The sequence below is a fragment of the Balaenoptera physalus genome (assembly GCF_965194825.1).
Source record: "Balaenoptera physalus genome assembly, chromosome: 10".
In the NCBI taxonomy this organism is placed as follows: Eukaryota; Metazoa; Chordata; class Mammalia; order Artiodactyla; family Balaenopteridae; genus Balaenoptera; species Balaenoptera physalus.
The window spans coordinates 13,126,303-13,153,610 of NC_138889.1; the positions used below are offsets into that span (position 1 = coordinate 13,126,303).

The 27,308-nt window shown below is 48.1% G+C and overlaps 1 protein-coding gene across 3 annotated transcripts in view; it reads right to left on the reverse strand.

Moving 5' to 3' along the window:
• The window catches only part of GRIK4 (glutamate ionotropic receptor kainate type subunit 4), a 448,540-nt gene that overhangs the window by 252,382 nt on the left and 168,850 nt on the right, over nt 1–27,308 (reverse strand). The window lies entirely within an intron of this gene.

The window sequence follows — 27,308 nt, forward strand, 5'->3', positions numbered from 1 at the left end:
GAAGACCCAACACAGCCAAAAATGAATATATAAATAAAAATAAAGGCAGCTCTTCGTGGTCAGCGTGGCTACATTTAAAAAAACAGAAACCGCTCATGTTCCTCCCTGCTTAGAACTCTCCAGTAGCTTCCCCCTGTACTAGGCTGAAGTCCAGCCCTCCTCAACAGGACTGCCAAGACCCTTTATGATCTGGCCCCCACCTACCTCTCCAGGCTCATCTCTTCCCACTTCCCTCTCTCTCTCTGCATTTCATAAAAGCATCATGTTCTCTCTTGCCCCCAGCCTTTGAACATACCTCTTCTTCTCAGTACACCACCCTTCCACATGCTCTTTACCAGGGCTAACTCTCACCTTTTATTGAAACTTCAGGTCTCAGTTTAAGTCATGATTTCCACTAGGAAAGTTTCCCTAACACCCAGATCAGGTCACAGGTCCTTGCTGAGTGACCCACACAACCGCACACTTTCCCTATGAGGACATATTTGACACTTTTAAATAAGGGCTTAGTCCTCTGTATCCACCACTAGATTCCGAGTTCCAAGAGGCCAGAAACTGCACCTGCCTGTTCACCACTGTATCATAGCACCCGGAGCAGTGCCTGGCACACAAAAGATCCTCCATAAATAACTGCTAATAGACAAAAATAAATGGGAGGATAAATGAACGGAAGGAGGGAGGGGGAGGGGAGAGATGGAAGGGAGGGAAGGATTGGTCTTTTCTAAGAGTCCCTTGCTTTTACTCTAGGGTGACTTCCTGACATTATTAAACATGGAAAAGCCCGGATAGCGGATCCCACACTTTGCATCCTGCGTGGTGCCTAGCACGGTGTCTTGCATACACCGAGTCCTGTCGTAACAACAGAAACTGTTGGTAGTCCTGCTAGGCTCCCCTTTACGACACACTGCCACGCACATCATCTCACAAATAGTGCTAGAGCAGGCATGAGTGCTGAGCAGACACGAAGTCCCGGGAGTGACGCCGGAGGAGCAGTGTGTGAGTGGCAGGAACATCAGAGCCCAGGACTCGGATTCCCGCCCAGTTCTCATCCTGACTATTGGCGGGACCTTGAATCAGCCTCGACTCCACTCTCGACTCAATTTCCCCCTCTGTAAAATGGAGAATTGAGCCCTCCTTTCCCTATCTGCCAAGGCTGCTGTGAAGAAACAAGGCCAGAAAGGCACTGCTACTGCAGGGAACTGTGAGTGTTCACGCCCTACATCTCTTAGGGCGACCTTGGCAGCTGCCACTCATCCAGTCCCTGGCCACCACCCCTCCACCCTGCAGAGTTCCCAGTTCCAGCCCCACTTGCCTTTCTTCCTCCCTTAGACATCCTCAGCAGCCAGAGAGGATGAAAGAGACACATCTATCACCTCCTGCAGCGACGGTTATAAATCCCATTGCAATTAAACCCAGCCTGGGAAAGGGCTCGAAACACAGAACACGCTGCTATTTCACTTTTGCCAATTACAACATGACAATGATTGAATAGCCCAGTGGCAGTGATGCAAGGGGACCCACTTGGCCTTCCTCCTGCTCCCATATGGAGTTAGCAGCCAGGGTCTGGGGGTTGCAGGTGTCAGGGAAGACAACACACAGAGCACGTTGATCAAATCTGCAGGGGCCATAAAACTGGGAGGGCGAGCTCTTAGCATGTCGGGTGATAGAATCCAAACTCAAAATGACTGGCAGAATAGAAGACTGAGGGAAACAAATAAAATGAAATCTTGGATGGAAAATACAAAGCCTTACATTTGGATTCCACAAATCAGTAGCAGACCTATAAACAGGGGGACACCTGGCTTGGCACATTTATTAAAAGAAAAAGATACGGCTTTGCTTGTTCATTTGTTTTTGCACCCCAAGCTTGACATGAGCCAACTGTGATAAACTGCCACTTGTAAAAATAAAAAAGTGCAATCCTGGGTTGTGTTAATGATAGCAGAGTGTCTGGGACAAAGGAGAAGAATTTCTCCCTCTGATCCCTGCTCTAAGCCAGACTGATGCCAAGCAACGGGACCATTTTGGTCACCACTTTCACAGGGACAATGACAAACCAGGAAAGGAGAGGGTCCGGGCTAGTGACACAAAGAGAAATCAAATCATATGAGAAGTGGCTGAAAGGGCAGGAGGTATTCATCCCAGGGGAGACATCTAAAAGGGACATGATTGCTGATTTCAAGTGTGTAAAGGGCCATGAAGAAGAATTAGGGATGCACTTCCCTAGGCCCATGAGAGTCCAACCAGGGCCAGCAGAAAGAAGTGACGAGGCTTAGATTTGGACTCGGCATCAGGAAAAGCTAGCCACCAACCAGGGCTGCCGCCTCAGAGGCAGAGCACAACCTGTCCCTGGCAGGATCTAGGAAGAGGCTGAATTTAGGAGAAAACAAAAACAGCAGAGTCTGTGGCCTCGGCTGACACTGCCTCCGCAAAACACAGAAATGACTGAATTGGAGGAAATTTTCCTGACTGAGCAGAAAATGGTCACAGACTGATTTGGCTGAGCTGCTTCAGGAGACCAGCAGGCCTGCTTCCTTGTCCTCTCTTACATCCTGCCTCTCTGGGCTCATTTTCTGCCACTTTTGCCCCTCTGTGCCCAACCCCCAGCCCAGCACAGTGCATGGCTGGACACCAGGACTCAGCTTCTCCATCATGTTTGCTGAGAAGCCTTCCATCAGCCCCAGGAGCAGGCTGGGTGCCCTTACACCCTGGCTCCCTTAGCACCCCATGCTCGTGGCATCAGAGAACTTTCCCCCTTTGCATTTATTGCTCGTTTACCTGTCAAATTTCCCCGCTGCGTGTAGGCTGGGTAAAGGCAGAGAGCGTGTCCAGGTTGCTCGTTACTGTACCCAGAGCGCCTGGCACAGAGCATGGCACACTGCGGGCACGAAATTAACATCTCTGAGTACATGAATGTATGAATGAACTGGATTCTAAATGGAGCTCCCAGACTAAAGGATGGGGAGATTCCGCTGCTAGGTCCTCCAGGCTTCCCATCCTCACAGCACCCACCTTCTATCTCCTCTGGGCTGCATGGCAGCTTTAAGGCTTTTCTGCCCTGGCCTCAGGTACGGGGGAGGAAGCCCCTTCCCCCTTTAACCCCAATAGGCCTCCCGCAGCTTCTGGGTGCCTGAGCTACATCTTCTCATTCTGGCAATGGACATTTTGGGAAGTTCTTTCCTGAAAAACAGTAAGGATCGATCTGTTGGATATGGTTTTCCCAGATGGTTAGAGATTGCAGAAGGTGGTCTCTGAGACCCCTTTCTGCCCTGGGAATCTCTGCTCTAGGATTCTGGAAGGGTCTGTCCTCATGCACTTGGGTTATCCTGACAGAGGCCCCTTGAATAGAAATACGCCCCCTTCCAGCATTTCAAGATGGATCCACGGCAGCCCCAGGCCCAGAGGTAGGAGTCACCCAGGATGAGCTTTCTCCCTGACACGGTGGGCTGTGTGAGAGGCAGGGGAGGGGCCCCAGGACGTCTCTGACTTGGGACAGCAGATGAAGCGTGCACTATTCACACCAACTCGGTCAGCCCGTTGAGAAAGTTAAGACCCAGGGAATTCAATGCCTTGGCCCTGCTCTGGAAATGCTCATTCTACTCTCAGGAGTTAACACGGTTGCCCTTAAAATGAACATTTTCTAACTCACTTCTGTTTACCCTCTGCCTCTATGGCCTCTCTTGCTGCCGTTAGTATTTAATGTCTCTTGAGGAAGGCACGCTTCCCTGACGTGACAGCCCTGGTGCAGTATTCACCAGAGAGACTGACTGGGTTCTCACGGCCCCCTGCAGCTCAGCGGGGCCCACCCTGGGCCAGCATCGGGGAGCAGGGCGCTGCCGTGGCTGACTCGTCCTCCCCACCTCCTGCAGGCATCCTGGCTATGGCTGGGAGGCTGGAGGCTCAGGTTCTGTGCTGTCCTCCAGGTAATGGCAGTCCTGGAATCTGCTGAAGGCTCCCGGTTTATTCACCGGCTTCCTTACTCACTGGCCTCTGGCAAAGAGGTTTCCAGGCACGCAGATTTTAAAATAATACAAATCATTAACATTTAAAATGGTAAAGTGGCAACGGTTCATTCTGCTCTGTGGGGGGCAAAGCAGCTCAGAGAGAGGACCCAGGAGTGGGCTGTGCAGGGCTCCGTCTTTACACATCAGACCCCCTGGGGACAGTCTGGAAGTGGGCTCACTTCTTTGGAGAAAGGCCACCTGCTCCTGGCTCCCCTTTGACCTCTGTACAGGGAAACGGCCCATATATTCCAGTCTGGGAAGAAAGACGATTGTGAGTCACCGTGCTCAGGAGAAAGGGGCCCAAACAGCTGGAATTGGGGACCAGTTTGTCCATACAGCGGCCCAGACTCAAAACCAATATTTGCTGGGTCAGTGAGGAGCCAGAGGGAGACAATGCTATCTATCAGAAGGAGGTAGGGTGGGGGGCAGAAGGCCCAGTTACATGTTGACTTTTGTCATTAATAAGCCCATGGTCTTAGCCAGGCCTCTTAAACTCCCCTCAGCTCAGTTCAACTCAGTTTTCGCATCTGACAAATAACAGAATTATTTCATTTTAGATCTGGAAGAGGCCCCAGAAAATATCGAGTCCAATCTCCTCTCTGTACAGATAACGTCTGTCCTCCCTACCTCTCAGCGTCGCTATAAGGATTAATTAGAATAGAGGGCACCTTCTGTATCTGTGAATTTGGGATTTAAGACTTGACATGGGGTCAGTCCTTTCATTTTGTTACTGCCTTGCCTCTTGCTGACCACTATTCAGCTGGGACCTGTAGGCAACTTAGAAACCAAGGCACAGAGTTCTCATTACTCATCATAATGCTCTGCATGTGTGTGGTTCCTGCTCGGTTTTCAAAGCACCACACGGGCTTTATCTGTTTGATCCCGATGAGGTGGGCGGGGAGGTATCAACATGGCAGATGGGAAAATGCAGACAGAAAGGCACACTCCCCGTCTCATGGGTCATAAGTGGTCAAGGGGGACTTGAATCCTGGTCATCTCACTCTCTGCCCAGGACACTCTCTTCTACACCCTTCTGCGTTTTTTGTTACAGAAAACAGACTCTCTTTGGTATCATCAGAAAACCTTAAAGAGCCTCGGAAAAGAAGGGGCTTTGGGAAATGCGTGAACAGCTGCCCAAAGCATTCTGTGTATGGAACAAATACTTCTAGATTTGTCTCTTTGCAGGGATAGTCAAAGGTGCCATATACAAGTATGGTTATTATTAAAATCCCACATTGCCAAACCAGATGGCATCAATTCCCCAGAACTATCAAACTGACCTTTTATTTCCTATAAGCTAGTCAGCATTTGTAGAGAATCCCTTAGGAAGTAATTCTGAAACCCTGCCAGAAGGTGAGGAGAGGGGTCAGGGAAGTGAGTCCTCATTTTCAGATGATAACACTTAGTCCAAGAGTGTTTGGAAACAATTATCCCCTCCCCGTCAGATACCATGTCTTATTTATCCTCATATCTCCAGCCCATAACAACCCATGGCACGGACAGAGGTGAGTGAACTGCTGTATTTGGCTGTCTAGATTGGGAGAAGGGATTACAACTGGGTCTCAAACTTTAGAATTCCTGTGAATCACTGCATGCTTGTTAAAATGCAGATGCCAGATTCAGAAACTCTAGATTTCAGTAGGTCTGAAATCTACAGGCTGTTTTTTGGGTTTCTTTTTTTTTTTTTTTTTGAAATTTACATTCTTAATAAGCTTTCCCCGGTAAGATTCTAAATAGGTGATCCTTGGCCCTCCCTTTGAAAATTATGGCTCAGAAAGGATTCTGAATTCCCAAGCTGGCAGGTCCTCCTGAGGACTATTTATATATATCACATCCACACAGTCTGCCCCCAAGCTCTTGGGTTTTATAAATAACCCCAGGCCAGGCAGGTAAAGGTTACTGCCCTGACTTTGCCCGGGCTCCGGGCCATTAGCAAGGAGCCAGCTGGTTCGTTGGAATCCTACAAACACACAAACCAACCTCCCAGGGTGTGGGAGTGGGTGGGAGGTAAGAGACGGCAGAGGGCTCCTTACACAGCAGTCCTGGGCCTCAGGGCAGCAGAGCTTGGGACTGGCTCAACGGAGAGACTCGAGCCTGTGCAGCAGGACAGGTCTCAGCCACTGCCTTCTGGCCTAACACAGCTGAGGGCAATTACCCTTTAGAGGGGCAGCTTCATTTCGGAATCAAGCAGCTGCCTGCATCTTCTGGAGCACCGGGCCGGGGCATCTCCCTGGATGTGGCTCTGTTCCAGAACCCAGAGATTCAAAAGGAAAGAATAACCCACACCGGCCAGTCTGCCAGCTGCTGGGGCTGCAATGCTGAGCCCCACGCTCATCCCCGCCTCTGCCTGGCTATTAAGTAGGAAGATATTTCTGGTCTCTCCCTGATGAGGATGATTCATCAGGGATTTCTGTTGAACTGAGCTAGAGGTGGGAGGGGATGGGGAGACTCAACACACGCAAATCCCATTCGTGTTTTTCCCACAAAGGGTCTCTCACGTATATCAGAGAAGCAGATCAAAAGCTCCGTGCTTGGGCTTCCCTGGTGGCGCAGTGGTTGAGAATCTGCCTGCCAATGCAGGGGACACGGGTTCGAGCCCTGGTCTGGGAAGATCCCACATGCCGCGGAGCAACTAGGCCCATGAGCCACAGCTACTGAGCCTGCACTCTAGAGCCTGTGCTCCGCAACAAGAGAGGCCGCGATAGTGAGAGGCCCGCGCACCGCGATGAAGAGTGGCCCCCGCTTGCCGCAACTAGAGAAAGCCCTAGCACAGAAACAAAGACCCAACATAGTAATCAATCAATCAATAAATCTTAAAAAAAAAATAAAAAGCCTGTGCCTTTAAAAACCATATTAAGATGGTTTTTTTTAAAAAAAAAAAGCTCCGTGCTTCCCCACCTCCCCACCCCCCAGTCTCCCAGAGCAGAAACAAGGTTCCCTGTGCCAGTGGCAGGACTCACGCCCTCAGCACCTTGCCTTTTACCCGTTCCCACATCATCAAGTCCCTTAGGGTTCTAAGGATGTGGTAATGTTCAAATATGGCTATTCCTTCCCCCTCCATAGCTCATATGGAGATGGTACTTTCCAGAAATGGTCAACAATATCTCCCATCCCACATGCTCTTCTAGTGATGTGACCCTGGAACACTGCCCCTTGAAGGCGGGGCCTATGGCCCCTCCTCTGGACTCTGGGTGGGCTTGTGACTACAGCGGACGCAACGCTATGTGACTTGTGCTGGGTCAGAAAAGGCAATATAGCTTCTGCACAGTTCTTCGGGGTTGCTCAGTCTTAGCACCCAGCCACCATGCTGTGAGGCACTCAAGCAGCCTGCACAGGAGCCCACGTGGAGAGGTCCACATAGAGAGCAAGAGAGGGCCCCTCCGGTCACTGCCAACTTGCCAGCCGTGTAAGTGAGGCGTCTTGAAGTAGAGCCTCCAATTTTACGTACGCGCTCCCAGCTGCCCCAGTGGATGCTACGTGGGGCAGAGATGAGCCTTCTGAACCCTCCCCATTGAGCCTTGCCCCAGGTGAAGATTTATGAGCTAAATAAACGACAGCTGTTGTGTTAAAGCACTATGGTTGCCAAGCCACTCAATCACTCCCCTTCACCTCTGTCAATCTGTCACCAAAACGGGGCTCTGCGATTACAGAGAGCCACACGCATTTATGCGGTGAGACAAATGTGTGGGGTCTGCGGGGGGCAGGGCTCAGAGTGGATTCAGCCCGCCCTGACAGGTCCCTCCTCGGGCTTCGTCTCGATGGTTCGCCCCGAGCAGAGTGGCTGTGCCTGGCAGGCTGGCAGCCAAGGCGTGGGTCTCAGCCAGTGAAATGATACACGGCAGTATCAGGCTGTGGCAGCGTGGTGTAGCTTTTGGCGCCTGGCGTGATAATATGGTGACTGTAACAGACAGGAACGGCGCTTGTAGGAGACAAGGCTGCCGAGTAGGGGGCACCTGCAGACCAGGGGCCTGAAATCAGGAGGCAGCCACAGAGGGGGTGGGCCTAGTTGCCATCAATCCAGTCACAGGTTCCCAGGGGCTTGGTCATAAGCCCCCCTTTCTTAGCCTCCCCTGTTGCTCTGACACTGCATGGAAGAGACTCCCTGTATGTCTTATGCGATAAAGAGCCCTGCAGGTTGAGTACTTCCTGGGCCAGAAATCGAGCCCAGACCTTTAAGGGGTCCCCTGTACTCCTAAAACCTCAGAGCCACACACACAGCCTATGGGCCTTGCAGTCCAGCCGTCCAGCGCCTTCCCCGTTGTGGCTTATCGGTGGCCTCCATGCTCTGGTGTCCTGCGGAAGCCAGGTGGAAGGCAAGGGCGGACTTGAGCAGAGGTTCACACACAGACACATGAGCACACCCACTCCTTCGGAGCCCCAGCAAGCCGTCACAGTCACGACGAGAGGTGTGGGAGCTGAGAAAGGAGAGCTGTGAACAAAACACTGGGGCCGGATCGATAAGGAGACCAGGCAAAATTGGATCTGAACAATGACAAGAAATCTACTCTACACAGAGCAGCTAAAGGAGTGGGGCTGGCAGCAAAAACACGTTAAAAGAATTACAGGCAGGGATCAGGGCCAGCTCTAGGGCCCTCAGTCCCTTCCCGGGACTTCAGGCTGGATCACCAACCTCTTGCAAATAAGCAGGAAGAGGTTCCTGTGTCTCCCCTAAGTGGATATCAAATGGACTTGGTCATGATGTCTGCCCAGTTCCATAGACCTCTGGAAAGCTCGGACCCGGCTGGACGCTGGGAAGCAGTTCTCTGGTGTTTAGGGTCCAGTGCTGGGAGTGGGATGTCCTGGCGGCCTCACTGTGGCTAAAGCAGGATGTCGGACAGTAGCCCGAGACATTGGGACCCTGGGGAAAATGAGCAGAAAATGTGGATTGGCTTTGGACTTTGGCACCGGACTTGACCCAAGAAAGAGGCCACAGAACTATGTAAAAAGTGGCTTTGAAGTTTTATTAACTGTGGTATTGTGATTTATATATTTGGTCTTCATCCCCGCTTCTGGCACAGAGCTCTTAAAACCCTAGGAATTTCCTAAGTGATAAGAGCACAGGAGCATCTTTTGTTCTGTTACTTAGTCTTTGAGGTCACAGGGTTCCTGAAACCCTTGTGGTTGCCTGGGCGATAGGAGTGTCTTTTGTTCTAATGAGGCATCTCTGGGTGGGATCCTGAATGGGGGCTGGTCACCGGAAAGACCAAGCCAGGATTAGAAGCTTGGAATTTTCAGCTCTGTCCCCCATTCACTTGAGAAGGGAGAAGGGCTGGAAATGGAATTAATAATTGATCATGCTGATGTGGGGAAGCCCCCATAAAAATCCCCAAAATACAGGATTCAGAGAGCTTCCAGGTTGGCAAAAACATTCACACCCAGAGGATGAGGCACTCCAACTCTGCGGGGACAGAAACTTCTGCGCTCAGGACCCTCCCACACCTCACCCTGTGTAACTCTTCATCTGGCTGTTCATCTGTATCCTTTATCATATCCTTTGATAAACTGGTAAATGTAAGTATTTCCCTGAGTTCTGTGAGCCGCTCTAACAAATTAATTGAACCTGAGGAGGGGGTCGTGGGACCCTCCGATTTGCAATTAAATCAGACAGAAGCTGTGGGTAACCTGGGGACCTACTACCTGCGATTGGCATCTGAAGTGGGGGCAGTCTTGTGGGACTGAGCCCCTAAGCTGTGGGAGCTGACACTATCTCCAGGTAGTTTTCAGAACTGAGTTGTAAAATTAAATTGTAAGACACCCAGTTGGTCGCAGAAAATTCCTTGGTGTGGGAAAAACCTCCACACATTTGGTGACCAGGAGTGAAGTGCTGTGTGTGAGCAGTAAAGGAGACACACAGGAGGAAAGACTGCTGGGTTTTTCTCATTCATTAACCATGGCCAATAAAAAGAAATATATATCACATCATTAACCAGGACCTACATGTATATATAAAACTGAAACAAACATCTCATGAAACAATAACTTTTTACTGTCTGTGACAACCTGATACGCTCTTTTCCATTCTTTTTCATTTTTCTAAAATTGCTGGTTGTGACCCATTAAATTGAGTTCCCAACTTACTAATGGGTCTTGACCTGCAGTTTGAAAAACAGTGCTCTAGAACAAAGGTTGGCAAACTATGGCCCACAGGCCAAATCCTGCCACCTGTTTGTTTTTTAATTAAGGTGAAATTCATACAGTTCATATAATTTCATACATATATTTTATAGTATACGATTCGATGGCATTTAGTGCATGCCTTCACAATACTGTACAACAATCACCTCTCTCTAGTTTCAAAAATGTTTCCTCACCCCAGAAGAACACCCGATACCCTTTAAGTAATAACCGCCCCCACTCTCTCCTTCCCCCATCCCCTGGCAACCACTGATCTTCTTTCTGTCTCTATGGATTTGCCTATTCTGGACATTTCACTTAAAGGAATCATAAATTATTTTTCCTTTTGTGTCTGGCGTCTTTCATTTAGCATAATGTTTCAAGGTTCAAGTTGTAGCTTGTATCAGTACTTCATTCCTTCTTATGGCTGAATAATATTCCATTGTATGTATATAACAATTTGTTTATGCATGCATCTGTTGATGGACTTTTGGGTTGTCTCCATCTTTTAATGATGCTATAAACATTCATATGCAAGTTTTTATGTGGATATACATTTTATTTCTTTGGGGTACACACCTATGAGAGGAATTGGTGGGCCATATCGTAGTTCTATGTACAACATTTTGAAGAACTCCCAAACTGTTTTCCACAGTGGCTGCACCATTTTACATTCCCACCAGCAATATACAAAGGTTCCTATTTCTCCATATCCTTGCCAATACTAGTTATTTTCTGGGCATTTTTTGTTTTTATTTTTTATATAAAAAGCCATCCTAGTAGATGTAAAGTAGTATTTCATTGCGGTTTTGATTTGCATTTCCTTAAAAATCAAAGAAGTTTTACATCTTTTTCACATATTTGTTGAACATTTGGACTTTGGAGAAATGACTATTCAAGTCGATTGCTGATTTTTTTAATTGGGTTGTTTGTCTTTTTGCTATTGAGTTATAAGAGTTCTTATTATTTACTAACCCATATCAAATTTATGATTTGCAAATCTTTTCTCCCATTCTGTAGGTTGTCATTTTTTGATAATGTCCTTTGATTCACAAAAGTGAAGATTTACTGCTGTTTTCTTCTAATAGTTTTATAGTTTTAGTTATTATATTTAGGCTCTTGATCCATTTTGGATTAATTTTTACACAGGGATTGAGGTAGGGGCCCAACTTCATTCTTCTGCAGATGACATTTATCTACATATAGAAAATCTCAAACAATCCACCAAAAAACTAATAGAGCTAATACACAAATTCAGCAAAATCACCAGGTACAAGATCAACATACAAAAACTAGTTGTGTTTCAAGATACTAGCAATGAACAATTCAAAATGAAAATTAAGAAAACATTTCCATTTATAACAGCATTAAAAGCATAAAGTACTTAGGAATAAATTAAACTCAGGAGATGAAAGACTTAAGCACTGAGAACTACAAAACATTACGGGAAGAAATGAAAGAAGACATAATTAAGTGGAAAGACAGCCCAGGTTCATCGGTTAGAAGACTTAATATTGTTAAGATGGCAATATTCCCCAAAGTGGTTGGCAGATTCGATGCAATCCCTATCAAAATTCCAATGGTGTTTTTACAGAAATGGAGAAGCTGATCTTCCAATTCATATAGAATTCCAAGGGACTCTGAATAGCCAAGACAATACTAAAAAAGAAAAACAAAGTTGGAAGGCTCACACTTCCTGATTTCAAAGCTACTGTAAGCAAAACAGTGTGGTAGTGACATAAACACAGACATATAGACCAGTGGAATAGAATGGAGAGTTCAGAATAAACCCAAACATCTATGGCCAGTTGATTTTTGACAAGGGTGCAAAGACTATTCCATGAGGAAACAATAGTCTGTGCAAGAAACAGTGTTGGGACAGCCTGAAAACCACATGCTATCTGCTTATATAAATAAGTTTTATCAGAACATACCCTGCTCATTTGTCTGTGGCTGCTTTTGTGCAGAGGTGAGTAATCACAACAGAGACAGTATAGTCCCAAAGTCTAAAATATCTATTATTAGGTCCTTTACCAAAAAAAAATGTGAAGACCCTGTGTAACATATTACTTCTCATGCCCACCTGTGGACTTTCCTTCATTTAACAAACATTTATTGAGCACCTACCATGTACCAGGCATTGCTCCAGACAGTGAACAAAACAGACAAAAATATCTGTCTTCATGGAGCTTACACTCTAGCAGGGGAACTATCCAGGACAGCTCTGTAATCTAAAGAAATCCAATGATCCCTTGGGAAGGAGAAGCAGCGGGACTGTCTGTAAATTACGAGTAGACTTCTAAGCTGAGATAGAGGCTATGAGCCCTCTAGACTTGGGCTCATCCAGGTGCTGTCTGTTGGCCCCGGTCATGTCTCATTCAGCTGCATGTCTTGAGTCGGGGCCAGAGGTATCCAGCAAGCACTAAACACTGTGGCTCTTCCAGAGGATCTAATATGTTTAGAGGATTGTGTAAGTGCTACAGAGGACCATGGTCCCTACATTGCAGAAGATCACAGTCTAGTGAAGAATAAACTAAATACACATCATCATAAGAAAAATCAAGAAACAGTATCACTTAGGGGAGAGGGTTAAATTAGGAGTATGGGATTAATAGGTACATACCACTGTACATAAAATAGATAAAAAACAAGGATTTACTGTAGAGCATAGGGAACTGTATTCAATGTCTTGTAATAACCTATAATGGAAAAGAATCTGAAAACAGAATATATACACACATATATATAAAACACTGAATCACTTTGCTGTACACCTGAAACTAACACAATATTGTAACTCAACTATAGTTCAACTTAAAAAAAGAAACACGATCACTTAATGAGCACTGTGTAAAAACTTCTATAGTTAGCATCTCATTTGATCCTCAAGAGAATGCCTGAAAGACTTGTATCACATTTCATAGACAAGGAAACAGTTTCAAAGAGCTTAGTATTTCCCCTTTGACCACAAAGCTAGTGGGTGGAAACACAGGAATCTGAACCAACACTATAATGAATCTAAGTTTAGCCATTAAATTATTAAACAGACATTTATGGAACTCCCACAAATTTCTAAGCATTACTCCGGGCTCTAGTGATACAAAGATGATCAAGACTAGTGTTCTTTACACCATACCACCCTATACCCACCATGAACAGGAGACAGGACATGGATAATTCACCTGTCTGCAGGGATTTATAGGTAATTCAGGAGGCAGGACATAAACATAAGTGAGATAGTGACAATAACAGCAGGTACATCCTAAGGTTCCAAAAAGACGTTTAAATAACAATATTTCAAAGCAATCTTAGGGATGGGATGGACAGGGAAAGCTTCACAGAGGAGAGGGAATGGACAGGTAGTAGGATTTATATAAATGGTCACAAGTACTAGGTACACCCTGCCCTCAGGTACACCCAGCCCACAGAGCTGGTGCTGGGCTGAGCAGCAGAAGACAAGGGCTTCAGGACACCTTGGAGAACCTGTCAACTGGCTAATAAACCTGAGAACTTTGGAGGAGCCCCTAGGTCATATACACTGTCTTCTTCTCCAACTCTGCTCTCCCCAGAATGCACCAGCTCAGGCCAGCCTAGTTCTTTTTGGAACATTCTACCACCTTCTTGGGGAGCAGAGGATAGTTTGGGAAGATCCAAGGCTTTGGGTCAGAAGACCAGGGTTTACATCCAGGTTTGTCCACTTAGAACTGTACTGTCCATGAAGGTAGCCACTAGCCACAGGTGGCTCTTTAAATTTAAATTAATTTAAGTTAAATACAATTAAAAAGTCAGCTCAGTTGTACTAGCCACATTTCAAATGCTCAACAGCCAGCTGTAGCCCAGAGATCCAAAACTGGGCAAAGCAGGTATAGAATATTCCCATCACTGCAGAAAGTTCTATAAGCCAACACTGATTTCAAAGCCCATGACCTAAAGTTAGCTATGTTTTCTCTTTGCGCCTCACTTTCTCCATCAAAAACTGGGAATAACCCTACAAATACACCCCTACCAGGACTTCTTGTGGGTAAAATGAGATAATGAACTTGAAAGTGTGCTGGTATCTTCCTCTTTCCCTTTTGATATAATAAATCTTCCCTCCTGCTTTCTGCAGGACTGGGGCCTCCAGTTCCACTCAGACAGAAATGCCCCCACCATGGGCTCAGCTACTCTTCCCCAGACCATGACCCATGGAACAACAACAAAAAATGTGGAGCACTAAAAAGAAAAGTGAAACAAAAGTCCCCCCAGAAGTGGGCCCACCTCTCAGTCCTCACGCTACTGGGTCTCTCAGGAGCATTTGTCAAAGCAGATCACTCTTTCCTTGGCTTCCAGAAGACCATGCTCACCTGGCTTTCCTCCAATGCCTGGTGGCATCTCCTTATCTCTTTGATCTGTTCATGTGAAAGTGCCCCAGAGCTTTGTCCTTGGTCCTCTTCTCTATCTACACAAATCCAGTCTCATGGCTTTAAGTATCATCTATATGCTGATAACTTTCAAGTCTGTATCTCCAGCAGAATCCAGTCACTTGAACTCCAGACTCACATTCCAAATGTCACTGGATAGTCCTAACAGGCATCTCAGAATTATACCAAGACTGGACTCGGGTAGCTTCTACTCCCAAGCCAGCCCACTCTCCTTTCCTATCACTGCAAATGCCAACTCCATCCTTCCAGAGGCAAGCCAAAAACCTTGGAGCCACTCTTGATTCCCCTCTTGCTCTCACATCTCATATCTAAACCAACAGGAAAGTGTTGGCTTTACCTTCAAAATCTATCCAGACTCCACCACTTCTTACTACCTCTGCTGCTACACCTGGTGCAAGTCAGCATCATCTCTTGCCTGGATTCCTGCAAGAGTCTCCTAAATTGGTCTCCCTGCATCTTCCCCTGCAACCAGAGTGATCCCTTGAAAACTGAAGTCAGATTATGACCTTGTTTTATGCAAAACCTTCTGTTTCCCACAGCTCAATTAAAAAAAAAAAAGCAATCAAAAAATGGGCAGACGATCTAAGTAGACATTTCTCCAAGGAAGACATCCAGATGGCCAACAGGCACATGAAAAGATGCTCAACATCACTAATTATTAGAGAAATGCAAATCAAAATGAGGTATCACCTCACACCAGTCTGAATGGCCATCATCAAAAAGTCTACAAAAAATAAATGCTGGAGATGATGTGGGAAAAAGGGAACCCTCCTACACTGTTGGTGGGAATATAAATTGGTGCAGCCACTACAGGAAAGCAGTATGGAGATTCCTTAAAAACCTAAAAACAGAGTTGGCGTATGATCCTGCAATTCCACTCCTGGGCATATATCTGGAAAAGATGAAAACTCTAATTCAAAGAGATACATGCATCCCAATGTTCACAGCAGCACTATTTACAATAGCCAAGACATGGAAGAACCTACGTGTCCATAAAGAAGATGTGGCACATATATGCAATGGAATATTACTCAGCCACAAAGAAGAATGAAATAACGCCATTTGCAGCAACATGGATGGACCTAGAAATTATCATACTAAGTGAAGTAAGTGAAGTAAGTGAGTCAGACAGAGACACATATCACGATATCACTTACATATGGAATTTAAAAAATAATACAAATGAACTTCTTTACAAAACAGACTCACAAAGAAAACAAACTCATGGTTACCAAAGGGGAGGGATAAAGTAGGAGCTTAGGATTAACAGATACACAGTACTATATACAAAATAGATAACCAACAAGGACCTACTGTACAGCACAGGAATTCATATTCAGTATTTTGTAATAACCTATAATAGAAAAGAATCTGAAAAAGAACATATATATGTATAACTGAATCACTTTGCTGTACACCTGAACCTAACACAACATTGTAAATCAACTATACTTCAATTAAAAAAAAACAAAACGCTTTCTGTTTCCCACTTTACTCTAAAGAACCCACGTGGTCTGACCCTCACACCCACCTCTCTGACCTTGTCTCCTATTGCTCTGCCAGGTCAGCATGTGGTTGTGTCCTGGACATGCCAGGCCCACTCCTGCCTCTGGTCTCTGCACGTTTTGCCCGTGCTGTTCCCTCTGTGACATGCTCTTCCCCTGACACCTGCCTGGCTCCTCTCTCACTTCCTTTATGTCTTTACTCAAGCATCACTTTCTCAGTGAGGCTTTCCCCAGCCACCCCATCTAAGATTCTAACACCCCTTCCCTTGGACCTTCCCTGTCCCTTTCCCTGCTTCACTTTTCTCCTTAATACTTATCCCTGACAGACACCCCCACCCACACACACACACGAGTTCTTGTTTATATTCTTCATGAGACAGGGATTCTTGTTTGTTTCAATTCACCACTTTATGTTCAGTGCCTAGAACAGTGCCTGGTCCATAGCAGGCATTCAATAAGTATTTGCTCAATGAATGAATGAACCAAGGGCTGGGGCTGCAGAGGCCGCATGGAGACCAGTGGTCACCAGCCCCTGACATCCATGGGCAGGACCCCGGAAGGAGCCAGCCTGATCTCTCCTCCCAGCACTTTGACCCAGGCTTTGGAGGAGTGGGCTGGGAGTGCGAGCCACTGAGACAGGGTCAGGCCAGCCGGGCAGTGGCTTGCCACCCGGGGTCCGAGGGTCACAGGCAGCTGTGTGGACTGAAGCGGCGGGTTCCAGTGGCAATGGGAACCGTAAAGTGCGAGAGGCAGGATGTACTCGGGGCTGCCAATGAAGCAAACAGACGCAGGTGGGAAGTTTTCCCAGAGCCGGATAGGATTTCTCCCCATCGTGTACGGCAGGGAGGGTGATGAAGTGTTTATTAAGGGCTCTTACCTGGAGCGAGTCCTCGCTGAGAGAGATGAAAGCCAAGAGACCATGTCTCATGATGACTACAATGCACTGATAATACAGAAAAATGTGTGCACTCAGGGTGGGAGTAAATGGACTCCTGAGAGCTCCACTCTGCTCTCCCACCCCAGCCAGGGTGGTGCAAATGAGCCTAAGGACCTTCAGAGGCTCAGGGAGGTCAGAGAGGATGGGGGGATTGGAGGGCATGGGGGTGGGGAGCAGGGGCCGGTCTGTTGAGCTGGTGGCACAGGGAGCCACAGAGGTGGGGACAGCGGAGCAGCAGCAGGCGGCCACAGCACGATGGAGGCAAAACTGCTTTCAAAGGTGAAGTACAGAACAAAGGTGAGCTGGAAGGATATTATGAATACTACCAGGGGATGGGTATCCAGAGCAAAAGATGCGGGAGGGGAAAAGTCAGCTCTGGGGAAAAAGCTTTAAAATACTGCATCTCATTAATCTCTCTCATCCACACAGGGGGCAGCCCTGGTTCTGTGGAATTTACAGATGGGGAGCCAGGAGCTCAAAGAGGCTAACTCACTTGCCCAAGGTCACACAGCTATTGGTGGCTGGATACAGAATTTGATCCAAGTTTCTCTAACTCCAAAGCCAGTGCTTCTTAACAGGAGCCCTATGAGGCTTTCTGGAAATCTGGGGGATATTTTTGCCCTCTAAGTGTAGCAATGTATATACAGGTGCACCTTGGAGATATTGCAGGTTCCGTTCCAGATCACCACAATAAAGCAAATACCACAATAAATCGAGTCACACGAACTTTTTGGTTTCCCGGTGTGTGTAAAAGTTATGTTTACACTGTACTGTAGTCTATTAACTGTGCGATAGCAGTACGTCTAAAAAACACAGTGTACATACCTTAATTAAAAAATACTTTATTGCTACAAAATGCAGACCATCATCTGAACCTTCAGCGAGTCATAATCTTTTAGCTGGTGGAGGGCCTCGCCTCGATGTTGATGGCTATTGGTCGGTCACAGTGGTCATTGCTGAAGGTTGGGCCAGCTGTGGCAATTTCTTCAAATAAAACAAGAATGACGTTTGCAACATCAACTGATCCTTCTTTACGAATGATTTCTCTGTAGCAGGCAATGCTGTTTGACAGCGTTTTACCCGCAGCAGAACTTCTTTCAAAGTTGGAGTCAGTCCTCTCAAACCCTGCCGCTGCTTTATCAACTAAGTTTATGGGATATTCTTAGGTCCTTTGTTGTCATTTCAACAATCTTCACAGCATCTTCACCAGGAGGAGATTCCATCTCAGAAAACCACTTTCCTTGCGCATCCATAAGAAGCAACTCCCCACGTGTGCAAGTTTTATCATGAGATTGCAGCATTCAGTCACATCTTCAGGCACCACTTCTAATTCTAGTTCTCTTGCTATTTCTACCACATCTGCTGGTACTTCCTCCACCGGAGTCTTGAACCTCTCAAAGTCATCCATGAGGGTTGGAATCCACTTCTTCCAAACTCCTGTTAATGTGGATATTTTGACCTCTTCCCATGAATCACAAATGTTCTTCATGGCATCTAGAAGGGTGAATTTTTTCCTTTCCAGAAGGTTTTCAACTGACTTTTCCCAGATCCATCAGAGGAATCACTATCTATGGCGGCTATAGTCTTATGAAATGTATTTCTTAAATAATAAGACTTGAAAGTTGAAATTGCTCCTTGATTCATGGGCTGCAGAATGGATGCTGTGTTACCAGCATGAAAACAACATTAATCTCATTGTACATCTCCATCAGAGCTTTGGCTAACCAGGTGCATTGTCAATGAGCAGTAATATTTTGAAAGGAATCTTTTTTTCTGAGCAGTAGGTCTCAAGAGGGGACTTAAAATATTCAGTTAACCATGTTGTAAACAGATGTGGTGTCATTCAGGCTTTGTTGTTCCATTTAGAGAGCACAGGCAGAGTAGATTTGGCATAGTTCTTAAAGGCCCTAGGATTTTCAGAATGATAAAGGAGCACTGGCTTCAACTTAAAGTCACCAGCTGCATTAGCCCCTAACAAGAGAGTCAGCCTGTCCTTTGAAGCTTTGAAGCCAGGCATTGACTTCTCCTCTTTAGCTATGAAAGTCCTAGATGGCGTCTTCTTCCAAGAGTAGGCTGTTTTGTCTACATCGAAAATCTTTTGTGTAGTGTAGCCACCTTCTTTAATTATCTTAGCTAGATCTTCTGGATAACTTGCTGCAGCTTCTATATTAGCACTTGCTGCTTCACCTTGCACTTTGATGTTATGAAGATGTCTTCTTTCCTTAAACGTCATGAACTGACCTCTGCTAGCTTCAGATTCTTCTTCTGCAGCTTCTTCACCTCTCTCAGCCTTCATAGAATTGAAAAGAGTTAGGACCTTGCTCTGGATGAGGCTTTGGCTTAAGGGAATGTGGCTGGTTTGATCGTCTATCCAGAACACTGAAACTTTCTCCATTTAGGAAATAAGGCTGTTTCACTTTCTTATCATCCATGTGTTCACTAGAGTAGCACTTTAATTTCCTTTAAGAACTTTTCCTTTGCATTCACAGCTTAGCTTACTGTTTGGTGCAAAGGCCTAGCTTTTGGCCCACCTCAGCTTTTGACAGGCTTCTCTCACTAAACTTAATCATTTCTAGATTTTTTGATTTAAAGTGAGAGATGTGTGACTCTTCCTTTCACTTCAACACTTAGGGAGCATTGCAGGGTTATTAACTGGCTTAATTTCAATACTGTTGTGTCTCAGGGAACAGGGAGGCCCGAGGAGAGGGAGAGAGATGGGTGAACAGCCAGTTGGTGGAGCAGACAGAACACATACATTTATTAAGTTCGCCATCTTATTGCACGTGTTTCATGGCGCCTCAAAACAACTATAACAGTAACATCAACGATCACTGATGACAAATCACCGTAACAATTATAATAATAATGAAAAAGTCTGAAATATTGTGAGAATTACCAAATGTGACACACAGACACAAAGTGAGCAAATGTTGTTGGAAAAATGGCTCCAAGAGACTTGCTCCACGCAGGGCTGCCACAAACCTTCAATTTGTAAAAAAAAAAAACAAAAACAAACAAACAAAAAAAACAACCCACTATCTGTGAAATGCAATAAAGCAAAGCACAATAAAATGAGGTGTGCCTGTACTGAAATACCTTTTATTATGTTATTTTCTTTTAACTTATCCCTTATGTTATATTTAGGATATTATATGTTTTTAAATCATGTGTGCAGAAAGGTTATAGTGCCTGTGAATTTCATTTTAGGAGAGTAAAGTGGGCTTTTTCAAATACTTGTAAAATACATTGGATCAAGTTGAGAAACATCACACTACACAAGGCCAGAATGGGCGAGTGATGTCACCTTAGCTCTGGCCAAACCGTCCCACCCCTAACCCCAGGACCTAGAAGGGGAGAGGGCGGCCCAAGCAGGAGAAGGCCAGGGAAGGGGTGTAGACTGATGCGGGAAGGTGGAAGGGGAGGTGCATGAGTGAGACCCTCTGTTCAGAGCACTGGTCTCGCGTGCACTACTGCACTGCCAGCCCTTCCCAGTGGAACTGGGCCCAACCTGACAGCCCAACCCCGCACGCCTCCCCAGTATATTACACCAGGAGGGCTGGTGGTGGCCAGCACACCTGATGGTGCCACTGACACCTCCACAAAAGCCTTTCTGCTGAAGTAAACGTGCCCTTGTGTGCTTTGCGGCTCATTCCTAGCTCATCTGTAACCTCGGGGTTACCCTTCCCTTTGGCAGTCAGTGTCACACTCTTAAAGGTCAGACTTAGCAAGGCCGATTTGAGAACAGCATGCTGTCAGGCATTTAGGATCTGGGTTAGCTGATGCTTTGGACTGTTCGTCACTGTTCCCCTAGACCAGCACAACCAACAAGGGCTCTAACTGTCACACCTTCAAGAACAGAACTGGCTGCTTAATCCAGGTTGAAGCACCCTGGCCCTGGGTGGGTCTGGAGGGAGATGGTCAGGGAAGGAAACAAAAAGCGTTGGGAAGATGATGGGACTAAGGACGGGTGGAAGAGGCAGAAGGCAGATTCCCTCATAAGGGGAAACACAGACAGCAGTGAAGGGCACCAGGCGCTAGACACCAAGGTTCCCAAGGTGGGGCTGCCCCACCACGATCACATCTTCCCCCTGGGTCTCGGTCTTCTCTTTTGTAAATGACGGAGCTGGACCAGGAGATTTCCAAAGGCCTCTTCCAGCTCTGACAGCCTAGGAGCTGGGGAGTTCGTTGGAAGGAGGGTGCAGAGAGTAGAGCTTTGGCCCTGCAGCCGGCTCTGTCCAGCAGGCTCTCTGTGGTCGCTCAAGGCACCCAGGTGTGGGAGTCGCCTGGGGCTCCTCCCTCCCTCCTGGCCATCCTGCTGCTGCTGCCTCGGCCAAACCCTCATCATCTCTCCCACCACCCCCTTCTCCCCACCCCAAGCCCATCTGGCTGCCTCCAGTTCTCTTCCAAAAGAGAAATAACGAGGAAGCCACCACCTACGCCAGCTCGGCACTGCTCCCGGGACAACGTCTCGACTCCATGCTGGATGCAGGGCTCCAACCCCCTTTTCCGACCTCAGCTCTCTCACCTCAGGACTCAGCCATTGCAGCTTCCTGGGCTCTTCTGCCCCATTTCCTCCCCTCACGTCTATCTAGAAACATCTTGCTCAAAACTTTTCTGATTTCGCCTCCCCGGGAAGCCTTCCCTGAATCCCCAGGCAGAGCTGAGCAGCCACTACTCAGCTCAGCCTGTTCCTCTAGGCCTCTGCACACTGGGTTATAATTACCTGTAGAGATCATCTCCCTTTCGAGACCCTGACCCCTCAGGACAGAGGGGGACCCTCACACCATACCAGACACAAGCCGGAAAGACTGGCCTTCCCGAACTCCAAGTTCACTCTTGTCTCCACACCAACCAGCTCTGTGGTCTTAGGGAAGTGCCACATCCTCCCTGGGCCTCAGTTTCCTCATCGGTAAATAAGTGCGTAGGATCTTAGTCTGAGGCTCCTTTCCAGCTCTGAGCTGAGGTGGGCCCTGCCCTTCCCGGCCCACCAAGAAGGATTCCGGGACCCGTTTGGGTGGTATGAGGCTGGCGGCCCAGGCGCATCTCCTTGCCCGGTCACCACCGGGGCAGACACACTTTAGCACGGATGCGCTCACACGCAGCCCCTGCAGAGATCCATCCTCCCGCTCTGCACTCCCAGGGTTAATTAGCCTGCAGCATCTATAGGGCTGCTTTCTGCTTTAATAGCCAATTAGATCTTGTTAGCTCTATTGTCATTTATAGGACAAGTTACAGAGGCGCTCCCGAGGCTGCTGTCCCATCTTGCAGAAGCTGGCAGCCCAGACCCCTGTGCTGGCGAGGGACAGCTGGAGGCCTGCCGCTGGAATGAAGGCTCAGGGAAGAGCACCAAGGCAAGTCAGCTCAGGGAGCTGGAGTCTCCAGGCCCCTGGGGGGAGGTATGTGAGAGCCTGGTACTTTGCTCCTCCCAGGCCACATAGCGGGGCTCTGTGTGCATGGTGGGAGGTCCCTCAGGCCTCTTCTGGTGTTGTCACCTCAAAACGCTCCCTCTGGGGGCGGCACACGGCTGGGCAGTGGTCTGCGTGGTAGCTCCAGCTGCCACCCCCCAGGCCTCTGCAGGGCAGATCAATACCCAGCCAGGCTGCCCTGCTAATGACACTGCATCCCAGCCCGGTCACAGGGCTCAAGACGAGGCCCGGGTTGCGCTAAGGAGGCAGGGACAGCTTTGCCCGGCCCTGCCTTCCGCCCGTGGCCACCTTCCAGGCCAGGGAGGCGGTGGGCTGGCCAGACCCCGTAGGCTGACCTCTCTTCCTCTTCTGCATAAATGACATTTCTCACAAGAGTGGCCTCAAGCGCCCTTGGCGCTGAACAGCTGACGTCTTGATGTGGCCAAAGCAACCTCTCTCGCGCTTTGCAGTGAGAACAGAGTGAGTCTTTCTCACAGGGGCCTGGGTGAAATATGTTCCTTGGAAACGATCCCTTGGCGAGTCACAGAAGGCCCTTCATGGCAGGACAGAGCAGCCATACTGGCCAGAGGGAGAGCCAGGGCCTGGCTGGGGGAGGAGCCCGACACCCTGGAGGCTGGGAGGGAGGGGACAGGATGGCCCCAGGCATAAGCCCAGGGCCAGGGGAGCGGAAGATCCCTGGTCTATTTACAGCCCCTCTGGGGCTGTGCCGCAGCTGGCAAACTCACAGCTTGGAACACAGCTCAGCACGGCCTCCGTCTGCAGGCGCAGGCCAGCTTGCGGGAGGGTAAGCCACCCACACTCCTGGGCCTGGAGGGGCAGGGCTGGGGCGGGCGCTCTTAGCCAGGGCTCTCTGAGTCTCCTCTCTGGGAACTGTGAACCATAAACAGCACAGGCCTTTGAAGGGGGTGAGAAGCAGAGCTGGCTTCAGCTGAGGCTCAAGATCTTCTTTTTTTAACCCTCCTACACGCGCTGGAGGGGAAAAGGAAATAATAAAGTTCCTGTGATCAAGCCTCAGGATGATAAACTAGCAAGAATGGAAACGCAGGAGGGGATGGGGAAACATTACAGGAGGCTGCAGTGTTTTATGGCCTGTGCTGCTTTTCTTTCTCTCTCTCTTTTTTTTAAAGGAAAACAAATTAAAGGGCTTGGATTTTAATTAGGCTACTGAAAGACAAAAATTATCCTGGGCCTGTGCAGGTGGGGATGGGCTCCAGGCTGCCTTTTCCTCCCCCATCTCCCACTGGCCCTACTGCAACCTCCCGAAGGCCTAAGGCACAGTCTCTCCCTCTTGCACCCAAGCAGGCTATCAATCAGTTTCCAGGAAGCTGGCGTTGGAGGGAAGGGACCTCAGAAATCACACAGATCTCTGATTCTCAAACTACGCTCCCCAGAACACCCTCAGAGGCCACGGCTGGGTGTTGGGAGGTGGGTTGAGAAGGGAAGCCAACCTCCAAGCCCCCGACCTCCTGCTTTGACCCCGGCAGCTCAGTTTTTTTACCTATTGTGATTCTGCGTGTGAACAAAAGATGTACTGTAACCACTAAAAATAAGTTTGAAGACCACTGATCTGGTCTGATCATCTCATTTTACAGATCAGGGCCTCTGAGGCAGTCCAAGGGGGAAGAGCTGGCCTTAGGTTACACTGCAAATGAATGGCAAATCTGAGCCCCAAGCCGAAGCACCCTGATGTTCAGTCCACTGTTCTTTTCACAGCACCATTCTTCCGGCAATTATTTTGTCCGTTCTCACAGTTTCCTTTGCTGACAACGCCAAAGCTACGCTTCCAGTCCAGACCCCCACCTCTCATGCTTCAGACCTTTGTATCCAGCTGTTTACCGAAGGTCCTGGGCACCTGCAGCCCCCCGACATCTCCCTCTCACCCTGTGCCCCTGGGGGATGTCAGTCTCCCAGTCTCCCAGTGGCAGTTCCAGGATTTTTACAGGAGAGAATGAAAGGCAGTCAGGCTGAAAGGGGAAATGGTGCTAGTGAACTTGTCTTACAGCTGAGTCTGCATGGCAAGAGCACTGCTTTTCTTAGGTTATATGCATAATTGGGGTGCTAAGGATGCTAATGGAAGACCTCCTCCTGACTCAGCCACTGCAGTCATCCCGAGTGGAAATCGGGGGACATCCTTGCCTCCGTCTTCATGTTCCCCGCCCACCCCATTTGATCAATAACCAAATCCTACTAAATTGACCCCTGAAATAATTTTTTACTTCATCTTCTGTCTTCTATCTGCTCTACAAGAGAGGTCCGGGCCTCCTCGCCTCTCCTATGTCTGCTTTAGAGGCCAGGGCTCTGTCTTTCTTATCCACCTCTACAAACACACACTCACCAAGTACCAGATACATACTAGGTACTCAGTAAATATTTATGAAAAGGATGGATGGGTAGATTGATGGACGGATGGATGAACAGATGGACAGACTACTGCAACAGTCTCTTAATTGGTCTCTCCTTTTAAAGTTTTAGCCCCCCTCCAACATGCCCTCCATCTTACTGCTGGGATGATTCATCTAAGAGGTAAGTTGCCAAGGCACTCTCCTTACTTAAAACCCTTCTTAACAGTTCGCTGTTCCCCCCCAAGTTGAAGTTTCCTTCTCTGGCACACAGGGTCTCCACGATTTGGCCCAGGATTCCTCTCCAGGCTCATCTCCCCCGCTCCCTATCTGCCCTACTTACAATTTCCCTTTGGCATATCCTTCTTCATCTGGCCCACTTTCACTCTTCTTTTAAACCCAGTTCAGGGGACGTCGCCCTTAAAAGCCATTCCCGCCGCTGCCACCCCTGTGCTAGGCTGGTGGGTGCCTTGCTTCCAGTGCCGTGGTACCAATCTCCATCCCTGCAGTCGCCACCCTCAGCTGAATGATCTGTTGTGTGTCGTCTTCCCCATTAGATCGCTCACTCCTTGAAAACAAGTCCCCTGTCTTATTCATCTGTCTTCCCAGTACCCAGCACAAAGACCAGCGCAGTAACCACAGTTGCGTTCTGAAATGAGTAAATGTGCCTCCGTGCGGCTGATTCAGAGAAGCAAGGCCTCAGAAGTCTTCCCTAGAACTCAGTGTGCTCCAAAGGAAGGGGCTGAACCAGCTTTTTTCTGGCCTCCCCCCAGGTCGTCACAGGCATTGGTTACCTCCAGTATGGGAGAGCCAAGCCTTTCCCTTGATGTTTTCTGATGGGACATTGCTCTCGTTTACTCTTACACAGGGGGCAGGAGAGGGGGTTGGAAAGGGTGTCAACAGCACAGCGGCAGACCTTTTCCTGGCTCCCCACTGAGTGGCAGAGAAAGCAACCATCATCCCCGGTACCACTGAAACTTGGTTAGTTTGCCATGTGGGGCTATCACGTCCTCCCCCTGCTGCTTGGCTGGGTTCGGAGAGGAATGGGATGAGAGCCACCCACAGCGGGGCCATGCTCAGCCCAATCCAATGCATAGGCATCACAGGAGGGTACCCTCACAGCAGCCCAATGGGAGCAGAAAAGGGCTGGGTACAGCATCAACCAGTGGGGAAAATTCCCAAGCTCTAGGCTACAGAATGCTCTCCATCCAGCTCAGGAGTGAGGAGTAACGGTAACCCCAATATGCCCCTCCAGGCCAGTGGCAGGGTATCTGGGGACATATGGGTCCCACTGCACAAGAGGCAGGAAATAACCTGCATTCAGGATAAAGGGAGAGGCATTTGGACCAAAGCAGGTGAGGTGTTTTGTTTTGTTTTGTTTTTTTCTTTCAGGACATGCCAGAAGAAAGCCACGGGTCCCCAGGATCTGGGCTCACTGACAACAAAGGAAACAAGAGTCCCCACCTTAATGCTGCTCTGGGTTCCACAGCTCCCTCTGCAAGACCCTCTCTTCCTACTTTCTTTAAAGGAGGCTGCAGAGAGTGGAAAGAAAAGACTTCTGGGGGTCATCTCACAGCCTGTGTTCAAATCCTAGATGCGCCATTCATTAGCCACACGCTCATGGGAAAGTTATTGCACAATTTTGAGCCTCAGTCTTTAACTGGGAAAAGGGGGCAATAATATATATCTCAGATGATTATGTGAGAATTCATGGAGATAATTTATGGGTGAAGAGTCTTGCAAGGTGCCTGTACATCATAGGCTCTCGGTACCTGCTGGTTCCCTCCTTCTACCCTAAACCTTCCTAGATGCCTCACCCCCACCTCAAGTCTGAGGACCGGACCATGGTAAGAATAAGCCCATTCCAGGGGAAGGTGAAGTTTAGGGTGGATGATTTGGGAGCAGTGAGGCCAAGGTAAAATAAGACGCACACAAGAGGTTCATGGCGGGCAGGAGCCAAGAGTCCCCAAAACGGGGTCCCTGACCGCCCGTACCCCTGTTCAGGCCATTCTTCGAGCACATTCTGAAGTTCGGGCCTTCTTGTGCTTAAAAGGAGCCAAGAAGGGAGACTGAATACAAAGAAAGGTAATAAAAATGATTAAAGGAATTAGAAGGCTTGACCTATAAAGGGAGGTTGAAGGAACATAATATGTGGGACCCAGAGAACCAGGGCCTAGGAGGACATGATAACTTCCCATAAATATGCGAGACAGAGCCACATAAAAGAAGGGCAAGAATTATTTCAGGCAGCTTGGGACACCATTAAAAGAAAAAATGGCCTGAAACTAAAATAAGAGAAAGTTAAATCTGGGCCTTGGGAACATTGGCTGGTGGGGAGGGTGGGGCTTGTTGGTGCAAAGTCATCAGGAAATGAAAGCCAGAGGTCCCAGGGCTGTTGTCCCCGTTTGGGAGAAATGGCCCCTTTGGGACCCCTCTGGGCCGCTCGGGAGGTGTTCTGACTCTCCACACTGAACTGCTGTTTCCAGGCATCCAATTCCTGACAGGTAGGGCCCTGGCGCTGGCTGCCTGGCTGCCCGCTGCTCATGCTCAACTTCATTTCCGAAA